At 42.0% G+C, this 27,502-nt stretch overlaps 1 protein-coding gene across 1 annotated transcript in view; it reads right to left on the bottom strand.

Moving 5' to 3' along the window:
• Nucleotides 1-27,502, bottom strand: part of LOC122814051 (RING finger protein 112-like) — a 1,095,042-nt gene that overhangs the window by 314,307 nt on the left and 753,233 nt on the right. The gene's annotated exons all lie outside the window — the stretch shown is intronic.

Raw genomic sequence — 27,502 nt, 5'->3', positions numbered from 1 at the left:
AAGGCTTCCTTTCTGAATGCTCCAATAGAAGCCTCTTTGTTATTTGGACCCATGGTAAAAGACACACTGGCTACATGCAAACAGGATGGTCAGACCCTTTCTGCCATGGGTGTCCATTTCTCCTCTCCTCAAAGGGTTTACTCTAGGAACATGAAAAGTGGAAAGATGTGGCACAAAAAATCTCAGGGTTCTTTCCGTGATGCATGAGCCGAGTTTTCCCCCAGGGGCAGAGGGGGGAAACTCCAATGGAAGACACCCCTTTTGGGGCAGAGGAGGTCCGCGTAACCAGGGTTCCAGACATTCTTTCTCTGGCCAATCCTACCAGCGCTCCTGAAGAGCGGCCCAGGTGCTTTCCTCTGGAAGCAGTTGGGAGTTATTTCTCTTTGTACCCTTCTGCCTGGCTAACCATTACCACCGATTCCTGGGTACAAAAGATTATAACCAGAGGTCATCATATCCCCTTCAAGCTTTGTCCCACCCTCCTCAAAAACTTACCCGACATTCCACCCAGTCAAAGGGAAGAAGCAGCTCATCAAATATCAAAGCTGCTACAAAAAAGAGTCATCAAATAGTCCCCCCAGACCAGATAGGATCCGGATTCTACTCAAGACTCTTTTTGGTGCCAAAAAAGACTGGGGACTGGAGACCAATTTTGGATCTCAGTGTATTAAACAAATTCGTAAATGTACAGAAATTCCAGATGGTCACGATACAGTCTATCCTTCCACTCTTGGAAAAAGATGATTGGATGGGCTCGATAGATCTTCAAGATGCGTACTACCACATAAAGGTGGACAGGCCATTGAGAAGGTTTGTTCGCTTCCATGCGGGATCCATTCATTACCAATTCCGAGTACTGCCTTTCAGACTCTCTACAGCTCCCAGAGTGTTCAACAAGTGCATGGCAGTTGTCACAGCTCACTTGGGACTACGAGGATTCCACATCCCCATATCTAGACGACTGGCTCATTACCGCCCCCACCAGGTATTTATTGGAAGAAGCCTTGTCATACTCTCTTCACATTGCAGAAAGGCTAGGCATAACCATAAATTGGCAGAAGTCCAACCTGACCCCATCTCAGTCTATAGAATTCATTGGGGTTCTTCTGGACACAAAAAATTGCAAAGCATCTATTCCAGATCACAGAATTCAAAGGATAAAAGAACAGCTCATAGCAGTTCTCTCACTGGAAAAATCCACAGTGCATTCTGTTCTTCAGCTGCTGGGTTCCATGACAGCCTCCATTACCACTGTCCCCCTTGCGTGATTACACATGAGGCTCCTACAGTGGCTACTGCTCACACAGTTGTACCCTTTTCAGTATTCTCTATCATTCAAAATTCAGGTAACTCAAAGATGCAAACAAGACTTAATTTGGTGGATGTCACAGAACCATTACAATGGTCTCACCCCTTCACACCCCAACAGCCCAAGGCTACAGTGACCATGGATGTCTCCCTGATGGGGTGGGGGGGATATTTCAGGGAAAGACGATCCAAGGCATGTGGTTGGAATTAGAGGCCCATCTGCATATCCGTGTCTTAGAACTGAGGGCGGTCCTTCTAGCGTTGCAAGCATTCCACTCTCACCCTCCGTCAGGGACTATTGCAGTACAATTAGACAACATGGCAGTAGTTTGGTACATCAACAAACAAGGTGGAACCAAATCTTACCCTCTTTGTCGGGAGGCCATGAGGATATGGCAATGGGCGATGGCTACCAACTGCTTTCTGATAGCAACGCACATCCCCTGGAGTTCCAACGTGATAGCAGACAGATCGAGCAGGTGCATTCTACAACCTCATGAGTGGTCCCTGAATCCGTTAATAGCGGTGGAGATTTTCAACCGCTGGGGTCCCCCTTACTGTGATCTCTTTGCTTCCCCAACCAACTACAAATGAAGCAATTACTTCGCCCTGATTCCCCCCCGGGGACAGTCACCCAGGGTTGCTCTAGTTCATGATTGGCCCTCAGGTCTGCTTTATGCATTTCCCCTCTTCCCCTCATTCCCCAGTTCCTGAAGAAAGCCTGCTGGTTGAAGAGCAAAGTAATCCTCTTACTGCCATATTGGCCTCATCAAATTTGGTTTCCATTTCTGTGGCCTCACCTGCTAGATCAACCGTGGATTCTCAATCCAGCCCCAGAGTTGATCTCCCATCCGCAGAATCTGATTCACCCCAACCTGAACAGCCTGAAGCTCACAGCTTGGTTCCTCCACTTCCAGTGACTGCCAGGCAGACTGATCTTTCTTCCCCAGAATGTGACATTCTTATTGCATCTCATAAGTCTTTCACCAGAACTACTTATCTCAGCAAGTGGAAAAGGTTTACCATTTGGCCAAAAGAAAAACAAATGGATCCATTTTCAGCTCCAGTGCCGGTAGTACTAGAATACCTATCAAATCTATTTCAATTTGGACTATCAGCTTCTACCATTCGAGTTCACTTGGCCGCAATATCTAATTTTCACAATGGTCATGAAGATTCTTCCCTTATGTTACACAAGCTATGTTAGACCATCCTAAAAGGTGCAATTAATTTGAAACTCAAATTCACAGAACCAACTCAGCCATGGGACCTGTCATTAGTTCTGCAAGCTCTGACAGCATTACCTTTTGAACCAGCCTCCTCTTGCGACCTCAAGTTTCTATCATGGAAAACTTTGTTCCTGGTCACCATTACTTCTGCCAGACGTATTTCTGAACTTCAGGCCCTGTGTATCAAACAGCCCTACTTGATTTTTTATAAAGACTGAGTATCATTGAGAACTAATCCTTCCTTTCTGCCAAAAGTAATTTCTGAAATGTATGGTAACCAAACCATTGATTTGCCAGTTTTCTTTCCCAATCGTTCAAACAGAGGAGAGTATTGCCTACATACCCTAGACATCCACAGACAAATACATTTTTTATCTGAACAGAACTAAGCCTTCTCGCAAATCAGACAAGTTATTTTTGGCTTTTTCTGGACCTAGATTAGGATGTGCTGTTTCTAAGGTCACATTGGCTAAATGGTTGAAAGACTGTGTAACATTTATTTACAAAAAGCACAATATCCCTTTAACTACATCTGTAAGGGCTCATTCTACAAGGTCAGTAGCAACCTCTGCTGCCTTCCATGCCAGAGCTTCTTTGAATGACATTTGTGCACCTACAACTTGGGCTAGACCTCATACCTTCATCAATCATTACAAATTGGATTTGGGCTCCAGAGGAAGAGCCTCTTTTGGTTCTATGGTGCTCAGGAATGTCCTTCCATGAGGGACACCCAGGGATAAAAGTAGCTAGGGACTCTGTCCCAGTAGTATGGAGTGAATGAAGATTAACATAGGTTCATAGGTTGGTACTAGGCTTTCGGCCCTAGGGCCTATACGAGCCTAGCCATAACAATTCCCTGGATATTTCTTCCCACACTATTTACCTCCTGGACCCCTGTCTAGCAGGGCAACTGACGTAATCCCTGGGGTGAATTTCCTTTTTCTTATCCAATCGTCAAGGTTCCTTTCGAAGATGGCCAAAGAGGTGCTCTGCTTGACATGTATGGGTAGTCTGTTCCAGAGTTTGGGGAATCTCTGGGTCAGGAACCTATTCCTCCAGCATGTTTTGTTTATTGTGATGACGAGGTTTAGATCCCTGAAGTGTGTGGCTCTGAGGGATTGGGATTTACGTGTAGCATGTCCAACAGCTCTGGGATTGAGATGGCCTTGTATGTTAAGCATAGATCACATCTGAATAGACGATATGTGACAGAGTATAGCTGGAGTTTTTTAAGACGGTCAGCATAGGGCATCTGCTTTAGGCCTGTGATTCTTTTAGTGAGGTATTTCTGCAGCCTTTCCAGTTGTTGCAGGTGTCTTGAGAGGTACATACCAAATAGGGCATTGTATTCTATAATGGGTCTAATGAAGGATGAGTACAGTGGGACAATGGCCTCCTTTTTTCTGGATGAAAAGCCCAACATCAGATAAAGAAGTTATGTCTTACCATAACGTTCCATCTGTGTTGTTGATCTTCATTCAGTCATTACGGCCCTCCCTCCTTCCCCCTCCTAAGACTTATAATGGATCTCATCATCCTGTTACTGTAAGTTATTTGACCAGAGGTAGCCTCTGTTTCTTTTTCAACTTGAAAACTCGATCTGAGGTAACAAGTAGAGGGGCATGATGGGTAAGAATTTAGCTCAAAAGTTTGTGGCTGCAATGAGCTTGTGATATGGCCGGCTCGGTTCCGATGTCGGAACTGACTACCTAGTAGTAATGACTGAACGAAGATCAACAACACAGACAGAACGTTATGGTAAGACATAACTTCTTTTTTTGCGAAGTCACTCCCTTTTAGCTATTTAAACACATTTCCTTCCCTTTGTTTTCCATAGCTGGCAAATATATGCTGATCACCAGATCAGTGTTGCTATTCACTTACACCAGCCTTTACTGCCAACTGTAGGCTGTCCTGCATTTGGAATACATATATATATATATGTATATTAATACTGAAACTCCCTCCATGGAAGCTCCTCCCAGTCTCACATCATACCCAGTGAGCACTAGAGAATTAAACTGGAGGTTTCAGTCCTTAGAGTTGTAAAGACTGAGTTTACACTCTCCTTCATATCTTCCTGAATGTTATACTGCACAGTCCAGGACCGAGATTTAACAAATATGGAAGCTGCACTCTCACAAATAATAAAAAAAAATAAATAAATAAAATAAAAAAAAAAGAAACAGGGACTATGGGCAACACACACAACTGCCATACTTTATATCAACCAAACCAAGGAGGTGAAAATCCAGTAAAAATGCTTTATTATAAACCAACACTAACAGTAGAGTTAAGCACTTTTATCCATCAGGACATCATCAGAACTGAAAGCACAACCCAGTCAATCAGTTTAAATAGTAATTAAAAACAGTCACATGACTCAAACTATTAATCAATTAAAAAAGCATTTGAAAACATCTAAAAAACAATTATGTTTTAAATACAACAATATTGAATCCTAAAAATAAATATAACGGTGAACAGATTTCCACGTGTAGTTGGTGGTGAAACTAGCTCTAAAAAGAGCTATTTTAGCCCTGTGGGCAGCTGGAGCTCTATATAGAGCTGTTACAGATCTCTATGAGCTCTGAGAAGAGCTGTTTTGTGTTTTGAATGCCCTTTCAGGCAGATGTGGTAGTCCTAATAATGACTGTTTTGTTTGGTTCACCGAAGCTGTGTCTGTGCCTCCGGCTGGTCTTACCAGAGCTGATACAGATTTCTGTGAGCTCTGAGAAGGGCCGATTTGTGTTTTGAATGCCCGTTCGGGTGTTGGTGGTAGCTCTAATAAGAACTTTTTTGTTTTATTCTTCAATGTGTCTCTGGTTGCTCTTACCAGAGCTTTTACAGATTTCTGTGAGCTCTGAGAAGAGCTGTTTGGTGTACTGTGAGCTCTGAGAAGAGCTGTTTGGTGTATGGACACAATGGGCTCTGGGAAGAGATGCTGTTGTGTCCTTTGGTGTTCCATGGTGGTGTCAGATCTCTGTTGTCCTTCTTCTTGAACAGATCTTCGGTTCTTTTGCTATGTGTGAATCCTAAAAAGGACTATTTGTGCGCTCCCCAAGCACTGGTCAGAATGACCTGAGATCTGTTGCTGTGCTGCTTTTATGCTACTGTGGAGGGGGCATGGAACTAAATAAGAGGAATGAGATGCTTCCAACCAGGTCCGTCTTCACCTTGAAGGCCTACCAGGGCCACATCCCCAACTAGTCACTTCTCTTTGGACATCTCTCAACCACGCCCCCTCCACAGTAGCATGGGGAGCACACAACCTCTCAGAGCTCACAGAGATCTGTACAAGCTCTGTTAAGAGCAACCGGGGACACATTCAAAATAAAACAAAACAGTTCTTATTAGAGCTACCACCAACACCCGAACGGGCATTCATAGCACAAAACGGCCCTTCTCAGAGCTCACTGAAATCTGTATCAGCTCCAATAAGATCAGCCGGAGGCACAGACACAGCTTCAGTGAACCAAACAATCAGTTATTTTTAGAACTACCGCATCTGCCCGAAAGGGCATTCGAAACACAAAACAGCTCTTCTCAGAGCTGACAGAGATCTGTAACAGCTCTATATATAGAGCTCCAGTTGCCCACAGGGCTAAAACAGCTCTTTTTAGAGCTAGCTCCACCACCGACTACATGTGGAAATCTGTTCACTGTTTGGGTTCAAAAGTGAAAGGCATTGTAAAATTGGTTATTCCTTCCCTCCGGGCAGGCATCACTCAGGATCGAAAACCCAAGAAGTCCACAGCTACTTTTGTGGTTTTAAAAATAAATATAAATAAATATAGATACTTAACATTCCAAACTTTTCAAATGTAAGATAGACGAAATGGAGAAAGTATCATTCAGCCCAGGCTCCACTAAAAAATTAAGCCTAAATTGCCATTTTAACTCCCTAACTAATAGATGTTCCTTCACAATTCTACCCCTGTCATCCCTCTTGAGTTGTTCTATAACAAAATACCCAAATTTGTGACCAGGGTTCTTTTCGACATGCTTGGACAATGCATTTGTGTCTTTTTTATTAATAATATCTCTTTCGTGTTTGTAAATTGTCTCTCACCCGTCTGATAGTTTTACCTATTTAGTAGGCGGAACAATGTAAGCAACTAGCAGCATAAATAGCCCATTTTGTGTGGCAATTGTATTTCTCCTTAATAAAAACCTTTTGTCCATTTAGAAAGAACTGGCAACACTTTCATTTCTCAGTTCCTGTATAAGATCACATATGTATACATGTGTTACTGCACATTCTGTAAAAGTTTAAGGTTCTTCTCCCATTGTCAGTTATATCATATTCGGCTCAGTTTCATCTCATAGTATTAGTGGTTCTGCATTCTGCTCACTTTCGTTTCTCTGTTCCTGTATAACATCACGTATGTATATGTGCTGCTGCACATTCTGTAAAAGTTTAAGGTTCTTCTCCCAGTGTCAGTATCATCACATTCTGCTCAGTTTCATCTCAAAGTATCAGTGGCACTGCATTCTGGTTACTTTCATTTCTCAGTTCCTATATAAGATCATGTATATATATATATATGCTACTGCACATTCTGTAAAAGTTTAAGGTTCTTCTCTCAGTGTCAGTATTATCACATTCTTCTTAGTTTCTGTAAGTGGCAGCACATACTGTTCAGTTTTGTCTCTCAGTGTTAGTATCACCACATTTTGTTCACTGTGATCTCCCAGTATTAGTGTCACCACTTTCTGTTCAGTTTCATCTCCTAGTATGAGCCGCATCACATTCTGTTCACTGAGATCTCCCAGTATTAGTGTCACCACTTTCTGTTCAGTTTTATCTCAGAGTGCCAGCTGTGCCACATTTGGATCAGTTTCATCTCCCAGTATGAGCAGCATCTCATTCTGTTCAGTTTCATCTTCCAGTATGAGCAGCATCACATTCTGTTCACTTTGATCTCCCAGTATGAGCAGCATCACATTCTGTTCACTTTGATCTCCCAGTATGAGCAGCATCACATTCTATTCAGTTTCATTTCTCAGTATCAGTGGTACCATTTTCAGTTCAGTTTGATCTCCCTGTATCAGAGACAGCACATTCACTTCAGTTTTATCACCCAGCATCTGTGGCACTACATTCTATTGACACTGATCTCTCATTAGACCATTTGTTTTTGTTACTGATGGTGGTAAATTGGGGAGAGCTGGAACATCTCTTTGTTCAACTTACAACTCCCAAGAATTTGAACTTTCAGTGGAGAAGGTGGTGCACAGATCAGTGCTCACCAGTGCCTTGTATACAGAATACTAAAATTGTGTCCCCTTGTACTCTGCATTATATACACATCATTATCACCTTTTTCACATTGAATACTGGGTGGTCATCACTTCCAGGTCACGTTCTCCCATGAACCCCAGCAATACTCCTTTTTTTAAATCATTAGAAGGCTCCATACTCCCCACAATATGTTCCTAGTTCACATGCTTCCTTCAAGCTTAGTCACCAAGGATTTCTTCTACAAAGGGAATAATGAGCCTTAAACCCTAATGTGACTAGAATGTGCATCTCCCACCCCCTCACTCAAACACGCACACGCACTAAAGGAATGTCTCATAAACCTTTGGCAGGTGGCTACTATTAAGTGCTTGAAATGACTGGGAATTAGTCTTGTGTGTATCTGCTTAAAGATGTACATGGCTAGGCATCTTACAGTCCCCAATATCACTTGCCCAATATTGTTTTCATGTTCTGTGTTTTCGTCCGAGTAATATTTTCGAGGGTTCTCAGAGAGGCATTTCTCTGTGGATGTACCTTTTAAGGGAAGACCTTAGAAACGGAATCTTATTTTTCTGTAAAGCTGTCCTATGCCACCTGTGACGTGGTGGCATGACAGGCCCAGCACTTTGTTAGGCAATACCAGCCAGATGCACCTAGGTGCATGCATGCATAGTATGTGAGTTTTCTGCTAATGCAGCTAACCTCCACTAGGTGTCAGCAGTGCACTGATCTCTTCCTCTGTCCCCACTTTAGAAAAGAGAGCAGAGTGAACCTCTGGTGCTGGGTTCAGATGCCCTCCATTCTGTCAGAACCCAACATCGTTTTGATTCTTTTTTAGTAAATACATGATCTTATACTGCCTAGCATAAAAGCCATACAAAGGTACATTTTGTAATCCTCAAAATATCTGTAAAGAAATTTGATTAATTTGTAGCAAACAGACCTTTAGTCAAAGTCTATTATTTCAAATTTGAACTGTAATACTCGACTTAAAGATTCTTTCTTTTTAAACTACACAAAGCATAACACTGACATTTTTAGCCTACATAGCCACGAGTTATATTGCATTACATATTACTGCTGGCAGGAGACCGTTTCTCTATTCTGCTAGTATTTTTGCAGATAGTATCTTGTAGCTGCTCTCGTCACTGTACAGCATGCACTCCAGCAGTCCATTCCATGCATTTACCACCCTCTCTCTGAAGTAAAGGTTCATTGGATCCAGGTCAATTAAAAATTGATCCTCTTTATTTTTAACTGGTGCCCTCTAGTTATTCCTTTCCTGCCTGTACCTACTTGTTCACAGTTTCTTCTCAGACTCTTGTGAACCTAGATCATGTGCTCCAGTTGCAGATTATACTTTGGACACCCAGTTGTTTTCAATCCATGCCCACCCACTGCCCCTGCCACAATCCAATCCCCCTGACCTCCACAATGTATTTTATGGGACCACACATACAACCTACTGGATTCATCTTCCTTATTAAAGTATATACTGGCTTGCTTCACCGTTCTTGTTAATTTAAGTATATATATATATATATATATATATATATATATATATATATATATTATTGAATAACCAATCACTTCTGCCGACCAGCATGCGGTCAAAAGGCAGTTTTCCAGTGGGCAGAATGCAGACTCAAAAAACATCAACTACACTACAGCATGTGAAAGGGTGCACATCTTACTACACCAAGGACAAGTGAAAGTGTGCACATCTTACTACACCAAGGACAAGTGAAAGAAAAGAGTGCACAGCAAGTGAAAGTGTGCACATCTTACTACATGAAGAACAAGTGAAAGTATGCACATTTTACTATACCAAGGACATGTTTAAGTGTGCACATCTTACTACATGAAGAACAAGTGAAAGTGTGCACATCTTACTACACCAAGGACATGTGAAAGTGTGCACATCTTACTACACCAAGAACAAGTGAAAGTGTGCACATCTTACTACACCAAGGACACGTGAAAGCATGCACAGCTTACTACAACAAGGTCGTGTGAAAGTATGCACATCTTACCACACCACAGACACATGAAAGTGTGGGCTGCAGCCTCCTCACTTAGCAAATGGCTTAAAAAATTAATATAAGATCACTGCACATCACTCCACATTGCACTGAAATGTGGCAAACACATTTCTACATACTACTAAAATCACATTTTTAATTATGGAAGCAACACAAGCTTTCCTTTCACACCTTTCCTAAAATGGCTATTTTCACTGTTTGCAAAGAAATTGTTGCTGCTTTTCACTGTCTACAAAGCATCTGCTCTGTTTTCTTGACAAGCAGTGTCTTAAATAACTGATTTGTTTGCTGTTTAAAACATTCTCTAGTGTCTCATTGCTGCTTAAAACATTTTAGTGTGTCATTGCTGCTATTCTGCTGTTTAAAACATTTTCAGTGTTTCCCACCTAAATTAATGTAGCTACTAGCTGTAGCATAGTCCAGATACAGGTTTGCTGCATCTGGGTCTGTTTGTAGTGGCCATTGTATTCCAAGAACATTTTCCAAACCATCTTTGGTTGGAAGGGGCCCTTCTGCACCCTTGTGAGAGAAGTGTGCTGATTGGAACCTGTCTGGTGAAGGGGGTTAGTCTAGGGCTTGGAGTAAGCACCCTCACTGGTTCTTCTGAATTTATTGGAAGAGGCCCTTCGGCACCCTTCTGAGAGACGTGTGCTGATTGGAACCTGTGTGGTGAAGGGGGTTAGTCTAGGGCTTGGAGTAAGCACCCTCATTGGTTCTTTTGAATTTTTTAAAAGTTTTTTTTTTAAATTTGTACCTTGTGGTATTTAAGTCCTGTGTTTGAGCAGATTTCTGCTTGTTTGCACATTGAACAGTGGCGTACACTGCTGTGCCATAGCTGGTTAGATAATTTTGACAATTTTTTTCCTTAGATACAGCTGTAGCCTGTAGTACATTACTGCAGTCCTCATCTTCAGTACATTTCTAGTCTAAGAAGTATTGCTAGTGAGCTGCTGACCTATTAAACCACAAGCCAAAAGCCCTGTCAAAACTACCCATCTACAGATCACCTCCTAGATCAGCCCTGAAAGCACTCCCTTTCTTCAAACCTAGCATTATGGATAGTTGGAATACCCTTGTTTCTCTGGCCAGCCTTGTTGATTTGGGTCTCCTGAGGCAGTGTATCAACTGCCTCCTGTACACTGACAACCATAGTGCTATTCATACAGTTAGCATGAATCCAACACAAAAATCAACATACCCAGAGGTTCCCTCAAAAAAACTTACCAAAACCCAACACTGCTACAACTAACACAGTTCCCACAGCATCCAAGACACATAACGCCAGTGTCTCACTTAGCAAGCCTTTAAGGCATAACACTGAAAAAACAAACTTTCTAGTCATTGTAAACTCCACAGTGAGACAGATGGATGTGCCACTGACAGGTTAGATAAGGAGAAAGTTACAGTCAGCTGCCTGTCCAGTGCCAGGATTCATCAGATCATGTATGCATTCAGGTCTCTCAACAACAAGTACCATTATAACTCTGTCATAGTTCATTTTGGAGTGAATGACCTGAGACGTACCTCACTGGACTATATGAAGAGAGACATGATTGAGCTCTCTGACTTTCTGTCCCAGGCAGGTATGTCCCTCAACCTGAGTGGCATATTACCCTCACTTAAAATGATCGATTTCAATAACTGGCTCAGTTTTTCGTGTCATTGAAAGGGGATCCAGTTCCTGTCAGCCTGGGAAGCTATGGTCAACAAACCTTGCTGCTTTGCCAGAGACAGTTTGCACCTGGCACCACTAGGCTTTCGGGTGCTGGCAAAGTCTCTTGCCTTCCTCATAGTGCCTTTTTCAGGCAAGGTCTCAAAAAATAAAATTGCCGACATGAAAATTGCCAATAATAACAAAATAAGGGTTATGCAGCTAAACGCTAGGAGTTTCAACCAAAAACTCCACACCCTGGAAGCACTTCTATCACTGGAGGATGTAAATGTCTGAGCAGTCACAGAAACCTGGCTCAAGGCAACAGATAGAGCCTTCCACACCTTCAGACTGCAAAATGAACATGTGAGAACTAAAGGAGGCAGTGTTTCTATCTATATTAGAGATAAATACTCCTCCTTACTAGTTAGTTTGGACAACTCCATGGAGTTACTCCAAGTTCAAATTACTGTGGGTAAGACCCCCATTCAAGTCATAGCTATACATCTCCCTCCATGATCCTGGAAACTATCGCCCCATAAGTCTCACTAGCTTGATCTGCAAAGCTATGGAAAGGATCATCATGGACCTTATAAAGATATTGGGGACCTACAGACACTGGATCCTACCCAGTTCGGGTTTGTTAAGGGCAGATCCTGCCCCTTAAACCTGGCTGATTTCTTTGAAACAGTCACCAAGGCCATTGACAAGGGGAAGGTGGTCCGCACAGCCTACCTGGACCTCGCAAAAGCCTTCGATACAATATCCCACTCGGGCATTATAGATAAGCTCACCAGCTTAAATATAAACCCCTATGTCACTAGATGGGTTGCAAACTGGCTCAAGGACAGAACCCACATGGTTAGAATAGCTGGAGCCATGTCAGACTCCAAACCAGTTACAAGTGGCGCCCCACATGGCTCAGTCTTGGGACCTCTCTTGTTCGGTATATATTTCTCAGAGATACAGGCCAACATGGAAGGACTGTGGCTGACCAAGTTCACAGATGACTGCAAACTGGACGCCATAATAGACTCTCTAGCCGACACAAGCATCCTCCAAAAGGGCCTCATAGAAACAGACAACTGGTGCCAGAGCCATGGCCTCAAGCTAAACGCCAAAAAGTGTATAGTCATCCCCTTTGGCAAAAACAAAGTGCCCACAAATTACCACATAGGTGGTAATCCATTTAGTACAGAAGAAGTAATTAGCGACCTGGGGACTCAAGTTGATAGCAATCTCTCATTTGACAACCACGTGGCCAAAGTGGTTGAAAAAACATTTTATATTGCCCACCTAATCATGAAGGGATTCACATCTAGATCAGGGGAAGTCATCGTGCCTCTTTACTCATCCCTCATCAGGCCCATAATTGAGTACAATGTCCCTTTTGGGATGTACCTTACCAGACACCTGCAGCAACTGGAAAGACCCCAAAAGTACCTCACCAAGAGGATCAAGGGGCTCAAACAGATGCCGTATGCTGACCGGTTAAAGAAACTCCAGCACTACTCAGTGGCATACCGCCTGCTCAGAGGCGATCTGTGCCTGACGTATAAAGCCATGTCCAACCCGGAATTAATGGACATGCTGCACCTCAGAAAATCCAAATCCGATCGAGCTATGCGCTCGAGGGACTTAAACCTCAGCAATGAAATAAATAGGACATGCTGGAGGGACAGATTCATAACCCAGAGGCTCCCTTTACTCTGGAATAAAATCCCAGTCCAGGTTAGGCAGAGTCCCTCATTGACTCTCTTCAAGAGGAATCTTGATGGGAGATAGTAGGTTTACCCCGGGTATCACTTCTGTGTCACTGTTAAACAGAGGCACAGTATACTAACCTCGAAAAAGGGCATAGCAAAATAAATTTAAAATGGGTGGTGAAAGCCATACACACTCTGGCTAGGCTTATAAATGCCCTAGGGCAGATAGCCTAGTATGAACCTATGAACCTATGAATCATGATGCACATGAAGCCAGCTTGACTAAACTGGAGTCAATACAAATATTGCCAAACACTCTGGTCATGCGGGATTTCAATTAGTCCACCATCAACCAGGAAACCTATTCTACCCCTAATTCACTTGCACAAAACTTCCCTGACTTTGTTAACTCAAATGCCCTGGAACAAATTGTTCAAACCCCAACAAGAGGAACAAACATACAGATGTCCCACCGCAACTGTTGGACCCTCATTAGATAAATCTGACCACAAATCAATCTCCTTCGATCTGTCACTAACACCAGAACTCACAAAGGGTGGAGTCAGGCTGAAAACCTTCACCAAGGCAAACTATACCCTACTAGTGGATGGTATAAATGCATTGAAAGCCCCACTACCAGCTGGAAGTCATAACTACACCAAAGCTTACACTGAAGCCCTGTACAATCACTTCTATCAGTGTACAGACTCGGCTGTTCCAAGGAGAATCAAAGCCAGAACCCCAAGAAAAAACAAGCTACCCTGGTGGACATCCAGCATCAACAAACTTTACAACAAACACAAACAGTTGTTGTCTAAGAAACTAAGGTGAGGCCCCAACAATGGAAAAGCACCCTCCTCAGCCTCAGCAGGCAAATAAGTCAACTTGTCCAATCCTCTAAGTGTAAATTCAGAAAAACTTAGTGATCACAGTCAAGGTTAACCATAAGGCCTTTTAGAACTACATACATAGCCTAAAAGGTAGGACCTAAGCATGTGCCAAACTAGTGACTAATGGTATCACACGCATGATCCTGCAGAGATAGCAAACTTGCTAGTGGACAGATTTGGTGAAAATGTCACTCCTTTATCACCTTTAAACCTATCACAAACCTTACCCTTAACTTCCCCCATCCTACATATCCAAAGAGCAGGCCATTAAAGCTTTGTCTAAGGCAAAAAACACAGCTTCTACTTGACCAGACAGCATCCCAGGCTGTCTTCTAAACAAACAGAAACAATAACTCACCATCGAGTACCCTGTTCAGTCATTGCCTAACCACAGGCTTTGTACCTTTGGAATGGAGATCAGCTATAGTTATTCCCCCACAATGGTGGCCTAGCAGCAGGCATGGGGAATTATAGACCCATAAGTCTGACCAGCCTCATCTGTAAGGCCATGGAACATATCATCATGGACCTCATAAACTAAAAACATAGACAACCTCAAAACCCTGGATCCGACCCAATTTGGCTTCACCTAAGGCAGATTCTGCCTGTTAAATGTGATGGATTTCATTGAAAATGTGACCAGGGCCATTGATAAGGATGAATCTGTACACACAGCATACCTTGGCTTGGCAAAGGCCTTTGACACAATCCCATACTCAGGCATTACTAACAAACTTAGCAAACTAAATGTAAACCCCTTTGTTGTAAGATGGATTGCCAACTGGCTCACAAACTGGCCACAGACTATCAAAGTGGGTGACTCCACATCTACCAGCAGACTTGTTACCAGCGGTGTGCCACTAGGGTTAGGGCTGGGCCCAGTTCTGTTTGGTATATACTTCTCAGACGTGCAGGCCAAAACTAAGGGGCTGTGGCTTACCAAGTTTGCAGATGACTGCAAACTGGATGCAATTATTGAATCCTCAAATGATGTCGGTGTACTTCAGGAGGGTCTTACACAGACAAACAACTGGTGTCTTAGTCACAGTCTCAAGCTAAATGCAAAGAAATGCATCATCATTCCCTTCAGCAAGAACAATGTCCCTTCACACTATCAAATTACAACAATACCCTTATGTACCAATAAGTGGTAAGGGATCTGGGATCACAAGTTGACCATGACATTAACTTTGACCATCATGTGTCTACTGTAGTAAGGAAGGCTTTCTACTTAGCTCACTTGATTAGCAAAGACATTGCCTCTAGAGCAAAGAATGTTATAATCCCCCTATACTAGTCACTAATCAGGCCCATAATTAAGTATAATGTCCCTTTTGGCATGTACCATACAAAGCACCTGCAGCAATTGGAGAGACACCAGAAGTCTCTAAGATAATCAAGGGACTTCAGCACTTGACCTACACAGACTGTCTAAAGTCCCTGCCTCTATACTCTGTATCATATAGACTTCTCAGGGGACACTTATGCCTGGCTTGCAGAGCAATCTCCAACCCAAATCTAATGAATTTTCTGCACATCCATTAATTAAATGGGACTAGAGCTACCCATTTTAAGGGCCTAAATATGGCCTGTGACATGAATAGGACATGCTGGAGGGACAAATTCATCTTTCAGTGACTGCCACAGCTTTGGAATAGGCTGCCAATTGTGTGAAGCAGAGCACCTCTATGACACTGTTCAAAAGGAACCTGGACGAGTGGATGGGGCACCGTAAATTCTTACCAGCCCTTCTGGAAATGGGCAGTCATTGCTAAATACAATCCTGGGTACTGACTATATTATCTCTGGTAATATGTCGAGATGTAATGGCTAGGCTTGAAATGACCTTCGAGTCGATAGACTAGTAACCTGCTATGATACAATGATTAAGTGATCTGATTTTCCACAATAAAAGTATGTCTTAGGTTGACCCCAATACTTTAAAATGCCTTTAGTGAACAATAGCATCATTTTTCATTTTCAAAAATAATGTTACAATCCCAACCCCCAGTCCATAGATTTCTATTATCATAGACTTTAGTAATGTCCATAACATCTTACATATTTTAATTAAATGTCTTTTTAAACTCTCTTTTTCCAATTCAGTTCTGAACTGAATATGAACATTTTTTAGTTTCCCTATTAAATGCTTTAAACACATAAGAGTTTCAGGGATAACAGTCTCTTTTATACTCCCTAAAAAATTTCTCCATTATAGTCCCATTCTCAAATATAATGCTACAGAAAGTTTATTTGCTAATGTGAATAAATGTTCTTACTGCCTATGGTTTAACACCCAAAGGAAAACTATTGCCCCATACCTTATAAATGTCCATTTCCTCTTCTGTATTATGGAATACTCTTACTGTATAATTCTTTTTTTTCTTACCTGAGAATTCTTCAGTTCATTTACATTTCTCGGTTTGTTTTTTCTTTCCATGTCGATGTCTGCATATGTTTTCTTTAACCGGGGAGAAGAAGCCTTAAAAGTAACTTCCAACTCTTCCTCCAGAATTTTCTCCATTACATCTCCCCATGAAATATCTTTTCCACTCTCTGGGTCACTCTCTGATAACAAACAAGCCCTTAAGAATATCATCCCACAACCCTAGTGATTGTAGGGTTGTAACAATACATTCCTCTCTCACTGATGACTCCTCTTCAAATGAGTTCTGTTGAAACAACACTTCTGAATCGGTGGAAATCCTGACAGCCTTCCCTTTATGAACTGCCTCTGCCTCCATTTCCATACTCTCGATAATGTTTGAAGCTGGGCCTCCTTTCTCAAGCAACAATTCAGCTCTTTTTTTTCCCTCCTGCTGCATGCCAGACTTGGCTGGCTCCATTGTATCCTTTTCTTCAAAAAGAAACTCCACCACTACAGCTCACAGGTTCATCCGTCTCACCTCCCTACTACTCCAGGCCACCACTGTGCCCATAATAGAAGAAAGAAGTGTTTGGACAAAACATGTCCCTATGTTTGCAGGCATTAGTAGGGACAGTTCCCCGAAGCCATGACCAAATTTCCCCTAGTAGCATAAATACCACTTCGAGTCTCCTCTGAAAAGAGGCTACTAGTCTAGTAGAACTAACCCAGTCAACAAAGGATAAATAAAACAGATGCATTCACTGTAAGACATATCTTCAAATATAGGAAAATGGCTATGCCTTGCTTTTTTATATTTAGAAGTGCAAACACTGCAGACAGAGATTTAATAAATACTCTGTGAACTGTGGATAGCCCAGATGTGCAGCTAAAATCAAATAACATACACAAATACAAAAAAGACTCTGTGTGACATTGTTTTAACTATTGACATATGAATGAGAAATATTTATGTTTGCCTGAGGATTGAACCTAGGACCTCCAAAAATCCAGATGGATGTCACTGACTCATCAACTAGCTACTGAGTTTTTATCAAGAGAATTTTTTCCCGCTTTCATATAGAAAATACTAGCATGGCGATTCTGAGAACAAATTTGGTATCTATTATCTATCAATCTATGGAGAGAGAGAGAGAGACAGACAGAGAAATTGACAGCAAAAGTGATAGGTATGTGCATGTTTCGGCTCGCGTGCGCACGCACACACACACACACACACACACACACACACACACACACGTATGCACATGTGCTCACATGCACGCAACTTTGTGTGACATTATGTTGATTACTGGAATATGAAATGAAAATATTGACCATTTTCTGGAGACTAGGCATAGGTCATCCTTCATTCCAGACCCTTACCACTGCCTCTAGCCTAATAGGGAGTCACAAGAATTAGCCAATTAGGTACTGAGTTTCCCTTAATAGCCCTTTTTCCTTTCAGCTATGAAACATCTAGCATGGTGATTTTAAAATAAACTTGGATAAAAACACACACACACACACACACACACACACACACACACACACACACACACACACACACACACACACACACACACACACACAGACATACATGTGGAAAAGGCTCTGTGTGGCATTTTTGACTACTTGAGTAAGAAACGGAAATACTGACCATTCTTTGAAGAATGAGCCCAGGACACCCCACATTCCATCCAGACGTCACTGATTCTGGACTAACAAGTTGGCCTGCTAGTTACTGAATTTCCCTTAAAATACTTTTTTTCCTTTAGTTAGGAAATCCCTAACATGATGATTCTATAATTAAATCACATGGCATTTTTGACTACTGGAATATGACATGAAAATATTGAACCTTCTTTGGGATATGAATACAGTATCTCCTTCATACAGAACCGATAACCCTTCCTCTAGACTAACAAGGAGCCATGGGCCAACTAGGTACTGAGTTTCTCAGAAGATTACTTTGTCTTCTCAGCTAGGAAACCCCTAACACAGTGATTTTAATATAAAATTATACAAGCAAGCAAAAACATCAATAGGCTTGAAAAGTGCCTGCTAATGGTGCTTGGAGAAAGGGTACTGGATGGAAAAATGCTTAAAGTCACTTAAATAAACTTATGGCTATATCTCCTTTCTTGAGTGAGCTGTCTTCTCCTAACTTTTGGTTTAACTTTTCTGTCAGTTTTCCCTATTTATTCTACATTAATGTTTTTCTGATTCTGTATTTTGTTATATTTTTAATTCTGAATGCTGTACATTTTCCCTAAACATTTATCATACCTTATTTCAGAATCATGTTGTATTTTTCTTTCTTTTCAATTTGTGTACTTATTATAGACTGTCGAAAGATTTTACTCTTCTAACATATTCTGGAAGAATCACACCAAGTTCTTGTAAGCAAGTAAAACAGCTTTATTTTACATGCATGGAGATCTGCTACATGATAGTAATATGCCAGCAGTCTGGCTACTTGTACTTTAAGTTCTCCTTATATAGACCCTCCTGCACGTACATACACGTAGCACAGAGGACTTTCATTAAAACTGATAGTTTGATTACTTGTTTTTACCAGCCAGTACCACAGTTATTCTTGCACCATTAGCTTTCTTATCAGTAGTTTAAGATTAACTCCTGCATTCCTCAGTGATCAACATTTTCCAGAACATTTCAGTTTGCACGCAGTGGACATTTTTCTGCTTAACCCTTTAAATACAGAATACAAAATATGTTGACTTCAGTATTTTTCCACATTTCCCCCCTTACAACATTTTGTATACTGTTTATTTTACACAATCCCAGATACGTTGTATACCTTCTCATAATCAGAGAAATATGCTTTTGTAGCATTGGCAGAGATAACCTTCGATATTATCATTTTGATACATGGTATGCAACAGCAGCCAAGCAGCAAAAATATGATTGCACCAACACATACAGCAATTAAAATGTTCATCAACACAGAACCCCAGTTTCCAAACAGATTTTGGAAAAAGTCAGTCAAGGGGTTTGGACCAGGTTTAGTCAGTTCAGAAACTTGTTGAATTATTTCAAGATGACTCTGAATCGCGTGCTCGTTGTCAGGGATGAACGAGCAGCACTCCTCGTGTATCAGAGCGCAAGTACCTCCTTTCGCCGCTAGGGTGAAATCGAGCGCCATACGGTTCTGCAACACTACTGTTCTCATCGCCGTTAATTCGTCCGTCACCAATTCTAGCGCTGAAAATGTCGCATTACTCAGAGTCTCTAACAGTTTTGACAGTTTTCTCAGTTCCCAGATGGATTTTACTGTCCCATATGCTGGCAAAATACCAGCCCAAGCAATTACATCATCGCCTAGGTCCATATGTGAGAGTCCTTTGCTGCTGGCGTGTGCCAAGTCATGGTGATAAATCCATGACGCATCAATGTTACCAACGGGATTAATAGGTTTATTAAGAGAACGTGCATTTCGTATTTTACCTTGAGGCAACGCATTTGCGTGCCTGATAGCTGGTATCAGATATCCCAAAAACAACTTCCTGACCAGCCATATGGTAACCATTTATATGCTTTCCTACCACAAATAAAATAACAATCATTTGTTTTGATGGTAATATTGGTTGCAAATTCATAACTCCCATTTGGCTTTAGCCCTTAAATAACAGGCCATATACATACAGCATTTTTTCAACAAAACTAATATCATTTACATTGATGTCTTTTTTTATAGCTCCAAACTTGGTCTCACACTGCCCTTCTAGGGTACAATTATGAACTATTGTCAAATTACATTGGCTCAGCCCCACCTTAACTTTCCCAATCTTTTGAAAACACACTGTTCCATTTTGGCACCCCAGAAGAGGCAGCGCCACCTTGTCTCTCAGTGGTACTTCTGTGGTTTCAAACAACAAACTATTTCAAGTATCATTTATTCCCAGAAGGGCTGTCCCTAACATTAAGCCACTGTGTACAGTAGGTATTGCAGTACATACCCAACAATTCGAGACATTCATTGAGGATGCATATGCATATTTAATCGCTTGATATGTATTAAAGTTTGGATGCCAGCTGGTGTGTTTGTCTCTTTTTGAATGGCTAGCTTCATTAAAAGACAGAAATGTCCAAAACAGAAATATTACAATCACAATAGTTATAAACAATAAAACATTGCAATAGAACCATTTTCTCTTATTCTCATTATTGTCCTTCATGATTGCTGCTGTCTGTTTGTTCCTCAGGGGAACTCAAGTCTTTATTTAACTTAAAATGTTTTATGATTTTGCAGTGCGTTAGGTGGATCCATGAGGACCTTTCTTTAATCTGAACTGCTGTTGGAGTTGCGATTAGCACCTGGTAGGGGCCCTCCCATTTGGGGGATGCCCAATTCTTGCGTTTTATTATTTTGATCCAGACCCACTCGCCGGGTCTGATTTCCGTGATCTTGTCGTCTCTTGAACCTGAAAAACAATCATTCGTTAAACAGCTGTTAGTATTGGTCAGCATTTTCCTCATGTACTCAGCTATCTCCTCACCCCTCTCACGTTCCGCAGGCAACAAGTTTTGCCACTGTGGGACGTAATAAGGTCTCCCATACAACAACTCAAATGGGGTGACTCCTTTTGAGGTGGGAGTTGTGCGCATGGAAAGGAGGGCTAGAGGTAGACAGGTAATCCAGGACTGATGTGTCTCGGCCATGAGTTTTCTCAACTTGCCTTTTAGAATGCCGTTATGGCGTTCCACCAACCCTGCTGACTGTGGGTGGTAGGCACAATGGTGTTTCAATTCAATTTGGAAAACTGTAGACAGTTTCTGTATGATCTGATTGACAAAATGCGTGCCGTTGTCAGAGTAGATGCGTGTAGGAAGTCCAAAGTGCGGGACGATGTGATTGACCAAAATTTTAGCCACTGATTGAGCATCCGGATGTGTCACCGGAAAAGCCTCAACCCACTTAGTAAATGCATCTACTATTACTAACACAAACTTCTTTAGTTGTGCCGGGGTCAATTCGATGAAGTCCATACATATTGTATGAAAAGGATAGGGGGGTGTTGGAAATGATGCCGGAGCAACTCTGACCCCTCCCCCGTGGTATTTAGCACATACTATGCAGGATAGACAAAAACGTTTTGCATATGCAATGAAACCCTTGGTCCAAAAGGTAAGGTGGATAATTCTAACCATAGCTGCAGGGCCCAGATGGGAAGGGCCATGCACAACTAGTGCTGCATATCTAAAAAGATTAGTAGGCAAAACATATTTATTATCCGGTCCCACATAGATTCCTTTGTTCTGCCTAACACCATACCTAGTCCAACGTTGTTTTTCCTGTACTGTGCTAAGTTCCTGCATGACTTGTAAGGTTTGCAAATCAAATTTATCTGTTGGTTGTAATTCTGTAGGTGTGGTTTCAAGTGAAAAGGTACTGGACATAGCTGCCTCTTTGGCTGCTTTGTCTGCTAGGGCATTACCAAGTGATACCGGGTCCTTAGCACGGGTATGAGCAGCGCATTTACAGATGGCCAAACCTCGTGGCCGTTGGACGGCTTGTAGTAATTCAAGGATTAGGTCTTTGTGCATAATGTCTTTCCCCGAGGTTGTAACCATCCCCCTATTTTTCCATTGTTGAGCAAACACATGCACCGTAGAGAAGGCATATTGACTATCCGTATAGATAGTGACATTCCTGTCCTCTGAAAGGAGACATGCCCTTGTCACAGCAATCAGTTCCGCTGCTTGAGCGGATAAGTTCCCGGGGAGTGGTCTTGCCTCTATTATCTGAGTTGCAGTAGTAACTGCATACCCTACCTGCGTGGTGCCTGTTTTTGTTTTGCGTGCTGACCCATCTACAAACAGTGTCCAGTCCGCATGTAGTAAGGGTTGATTTTTAAGATCCGGTCTTGGTAGAACTTTAGAATGTATGAGATCTAAGCATACATGCGGAATACCGTCTTCAGCAACAGGTAGCAATGTCGCTGGATTTAAGGTAGTGCATCTCTCAATTGTCATGTGTGGCTGCGATAACAGCGTAGTCATACAAGATAAATGTCTGCTAGGTGACAGAAATGTTAACTTGTCCTGCAGAAGGATGACTGCTACAGAGTGCGGGACTTTTAACGTAAGATCATGGAACAATACCAATGTGGCAGACGCTTGTACCGCCAAAGCGGCTGCAATTACTGCTTGCACACAGTGTGGTAATGCTCGTGCTACTGAGTCTAATTTGCTAGAGTAAAATGCCAATGGTCTTAACTTATCTCCATACATTTGCATTAAAACAGATGTCATAAATCCCTGCTTGCAGTCTACAGTCTGTATAAAGGTCTTACTGTAATCTGGAAACCCCAATGTTGCTGACCCAGCTATCAGTTGCTTGATCCTAGTAAATGCCTGTACTGCCTTGTCTGTCCAGTGCAGCAAATCTTTTGCCGCCATCGGTATTGCAAAATTAAGTCTGATAGCGGGTGCACTTCTTGACGTAGTTGGGAATCCAACTACGACAGAAGTTCGTAATGCCTAAAAAGGACATCATTTCTTTTTTGTAGTTGGCATGGGGCTTGTAAAATAGCATTCTTTCTGCTGTCATCTAATCGCCTGCCCTTCCCAGAGATAGTATAACCCAGGTAACGTACTTCTAATTTACAAAATTGTAACTTAGACTTATTTACCTTATGTCCTTCGTGTGCCAGAAAGTGTAGTAGTCGAATAGTCTCGGACTTACAGAGTTCTTCCGTAGTCGCGCCAGGAGGATATCATCCACGACAGCAGTAGGTGGCACCCTTGGGCTGGTTGGAACTGAGCCAAATTGGTGGACATCTCTTGTGAGAAGATGGTCGGACTTTCGCAGTATCCCTGCGGTAACCTGGTATAGGTATAACGCTTGCCCATAAACGTAAATGCAAACCAAAATCTGCTATCTTCCTGCAAGGGAATAGTGTAAAAGGCATTACTGATATCAATTACAGAAAAGTAGTTATCCGTTGGAAGGATATCGTTCAGCAGAATAGACGGATCCGGGACTATGGGGGCCCGAGGTACCACCGCGGCATTTATTGCCTGTAAGTCTTGTACCATCCTCCATGTCCCATCCGGTTTTTTTACTGGAAATAAGGCGTATTACACGGTGAGTCTGTGCACAGAATTAATACTCCAGCTTTCAAAAGTGCTGTGATTACCGGTAAAATGCCCTCCTCTGCCTTTCTGCTCAAGGGATACTGCCGTTTATGAGGTCTAAATTCTGACTTGGGTGTAATCTTTACCTGTCCTGCCGTTCTAATCAGTCCGATATCGTGCTGACCCTGCGACCATAATGAGTTTGGAATCGTCTGCAATTGAGATTCTTCCATGGGGTAAGGAGGCATAGTCATAATGTCCCAGGGGATTGTATCGGTTTGTCTTCCCTGAGGTGCACGGTCGGTCTGGCTTGTGTAACCCAGTTAAGTTTTGAACCTGAATGCCCTTACCTGCCAACTGTTCTGGTGTCCATCCTACCCATTCAGTTATTTTCTTACCCACGAGGTACCATGACATTCCTTCACCCTCCGTGACTGAAATATGTGTGGTTAATTCATTCTTATACAGCAGCTGCATATCCCTTGTAAGGCTACATGTGACTGCAGAATTACCTAGTGTGTCCCAAAAAGGCTATGCAATACTAGTTTGGTGACTTTAAAACTAAGAAATTTCTTTTCGTATTCTAAATCAGGTCCGGCACATCTTCTGTAATACATTGTGCAATGTAATGGATCTGACACCTTCGGATTTGTTATGCCGTATTTGCTTAATGCCAAATTTGTAAGAGCCGTCACTACACTCTGGGGCCTGTCTCTATTAAATCATTACTATACCAGTAATGTAGATCTCCCTGCCCCTCTAATAGCATTGCACTATTCAGTTCTATTTTCCTTGCCACCATCCCCGTGGAGGTTGGGACGGCTGCTATACCAAACACTTGCATTAAATCTCTTCCTAGTAAATGTACTGGGCAGATTTCTGAAATTATTACTCGGAACCGTATGGTTTGGTTCGTCTCTGGGTCGGTAAACCACAGAGGTTTGGACAATGGCTCTTTGTAAATACGACCATTTGCTGCTTTTACAAGCACATATTCATCCGAGGTAACATCGGATGATATGGCAGTACTTCTGACTAACGTTAGAAGCCCCTGAGTCACAAAGAAATTCTATGTCTCGGCCCTCAACTTGCAATGTGATCACTGGTTGGGATTCCAATTGCATAGTTGATGCTAGTGCTATTAGATTTACCATTTGATATTTCTCATTTTCTGCCATTTCCTGTCCCCACCCATCGTCTTCACTTGTACCTACTTCCCCATTCTCACTTTCTTCTTCTTCCTCATACCCTCCATCTACGTCTTTTGACCGTCATATAGTCATGCGGTACCACGGAAGCAACCATCGGTTTCTCCAGTCCTCTGCAATCTCTGGCGAAATGTCCTTTCTTACCGCACTTAAAACACTCCCCTCTTTTGCCTACCCTCGAAATCCTCAGAATGACTTATGCCTCCCGTCCTCATCCTCTTCCCCTGCCACGCCCTCTTCCACGATTTGCGGAACCTTGAACTAACATTAAAGTTCCATCTTCACTAACTGTAAAAGTCTGGGCTTTTTTATCTTTTTTTTTCCTTCAGGTATTTCTCAGCATGTCTAGCATAATCCATAAGGGGCTGTAGACGCTGTCCTGTGTGTGATCATATGCTTTTGTATAAAGTTACCAATGGCTGTCTTGCAGCCCTTTAGGAATGCATTTTTCAGTTGCTGTTCATAGGGCGAGTCATTTGCCTGATTTTCTGCCTTAATCAACCCACTATGAGCATCAAAACATTGTGTGAGACGATGTAGATAATTGTCTACGGTTTCGTCATCTGATTGAACGCATTGATTAATGCAAGTCCAATCTGCTTTGGGCTTCCAATGTTCTTCTATTTTATCTAGGAGAGTCTTTATTCTGGTTCTACACACTTGAGTTAAACGGCAAGGCTCCCCTTCCTCTGGTAGCAGGGGTCCCAAGTTCCGCAAATAAGGTGCCAATCAGGTCCTAGGATTTGCCTTATTACTTGTTCAAATTCTACAGCGTTTAATCTATAACTCATTCTCATGCCCCCTACGTCTGTACAGAATTTACGATATCTACTTTTGGATGGGGAATCCCTCTACCGCTTTCGGATATCATCACGGGTCCACGGTCGGTAGACCAATATGGTAGGACCCTCGCCTTCTCGCCTGCTTGAGGATTTGCCACTTCTATCAGTGGGTATTCCTCTCCTTCCTGATCTACCTTCTCCTTAATTTTCCAGTCCCATTCTCTCCTAATACTTCCGCTGCGTAAGTCAAGAGTGTTGGCAGGCTCTCTCTGTAATATAATACGTGGCGTGGGGGGGACACTCACCGAAGCCTGGTATTGCGGTGGGTCCTGGTCGGGGGGCACCTCAATAACCTGTGCAGGGTCTGGATACTGGATGGGAGGGGCCGAGGGATTCTGGTGACTACGACTGACTATGGAAGTTTCATTATCTTCCTTTTGAACAAAGTACACATCTCTTTCACTTGAATTACCACACCCTTTTTTCAAATTTTGTTCCTTATGTTTTTTATTTGCTTCCTCCAGCCATTTCTGTGCCTGGGGAATCCCTACCTTCTTTTGCTTCCTTGTCTTATTTCCTGCTTGTTTGCGCAGTAATCTTACTAGATTTTGACATTCTGACTTATTTAAACATCCACTAAACCCATGTTCTTTTTTCCATTTATCTAAATACTTTACATTCTTTGGGTGTAAATCAAACATAAACTTTTCATCTTCAGTTTTGTCGTGGCCTTTGGCAACTGGTTCCTGTTCCCATTTCTCTTACGAGAAACTATTCCTGTTCCTGAGATCTCTTGTATATGGAATCTATTCACATATACTCCTTATACTTTGAGAAAATTAAATTTCTCCCTTGACTAGTCCCTTAAAATTTAGACAAAAATTCCAATCAGAAACAACAAAAATAGCTTTTCTTTTTGCTTACCTTTGTGATTCCTCCGCCCTGTTTCGCTGCCACCTCACGGATTGAATCTGGAAAGAGTGACTGGCCTCTAATTTCAACCTGTTTCAGTTGGAGGTCTTTCATTCGAGGAGAGCCTGATCTCTCTCCACCTGCGCAGGTTTTCAGCCTCTCTTTGTTCGATTCGCGTGCAGGGCCCTAACGTTAGCCAGTTATGTCGAAGATTTTACTCTTCTAACATATTCTGGAAGAATCACACCAAGTTCTTGTAAGCAAGTAAAACAGCTTTATTTTACATGCATGGAGATCTGCTACATGATAGTAATATGCCAGCAGTCTGGCTACTTGTACTTTAAGTTCTCCTTATATAGACCCTCCTGCACGTACATACACGTAGCACAGAGGACTTTCATTAAAATTGATAGTTTGATTACTTGTTTTTACCAGCCAGTACCACAGTTATTCTTGCACCATTAGCTTTCTTATCAGTAGTTTAAGATTAACTCCTGCATTCCTCAGTGATCAACATTTTCCAGAACATTTCAGTTTGCACGCAGTGAACATTTTTCTGCTTAACCCTTTAAATACAGAATACAAAATATGTTGACTTCAGTATTTTTCCACATAGACAAATGCTTGTTTCTTCTGTGGTACAGTTTTATGTGTCACAGTTGTTTATCCACACTGTCTTTATGCAGTTTTTCTAATTCCTTCCAAAGCCATTATTTCATCAAAGTTTGTTCGAAAACCAAAACACTCACTTTTTTTTTACATCAGTCTATAGTTAAACTGATAACGAACTATTTTGCTTAGTGATCACTTTTACCTAAGTTGCTGTCAGATTCACGGTCTGAGGTCCTCTGTTCCTCTGCACTTGTAAACCAAATGCAAAACTGCTCTTTTCTGTGTAGATTTTACTATCCGCTTGAGACCTGTCCATTGCAGGACATCTAGAATGTTCTTACTCTTACACATGGCTGCAGTCATGGTGCCCTAATTAACCATATGGCGAATTAAATTTTGCCATTAATCACAATGCCTTATTACTGGTTATCCATTAACTGTTTTCCATAAT

This window comes from Protopterus annectens, chromosome 10.part0 (assembly GCF_019279795.1).
Source record: "Protopterus annectens isolate FY-2018-M chromosome 10.part0, PAN1.0, whole genome shotgun sequence".
In the NCBI taxonomy this organism is placed as follows: domain Eukaryota; kingdom Metazoa; phylum Chordata; order Ceratodontiformes; family Protopteridae; genus Protopterus; species Protopterus annectens.
Note: the sequence above shows the minus strand (reverse complement) of the source record. Positions and strands in the feature narration are given on the sequence as shown.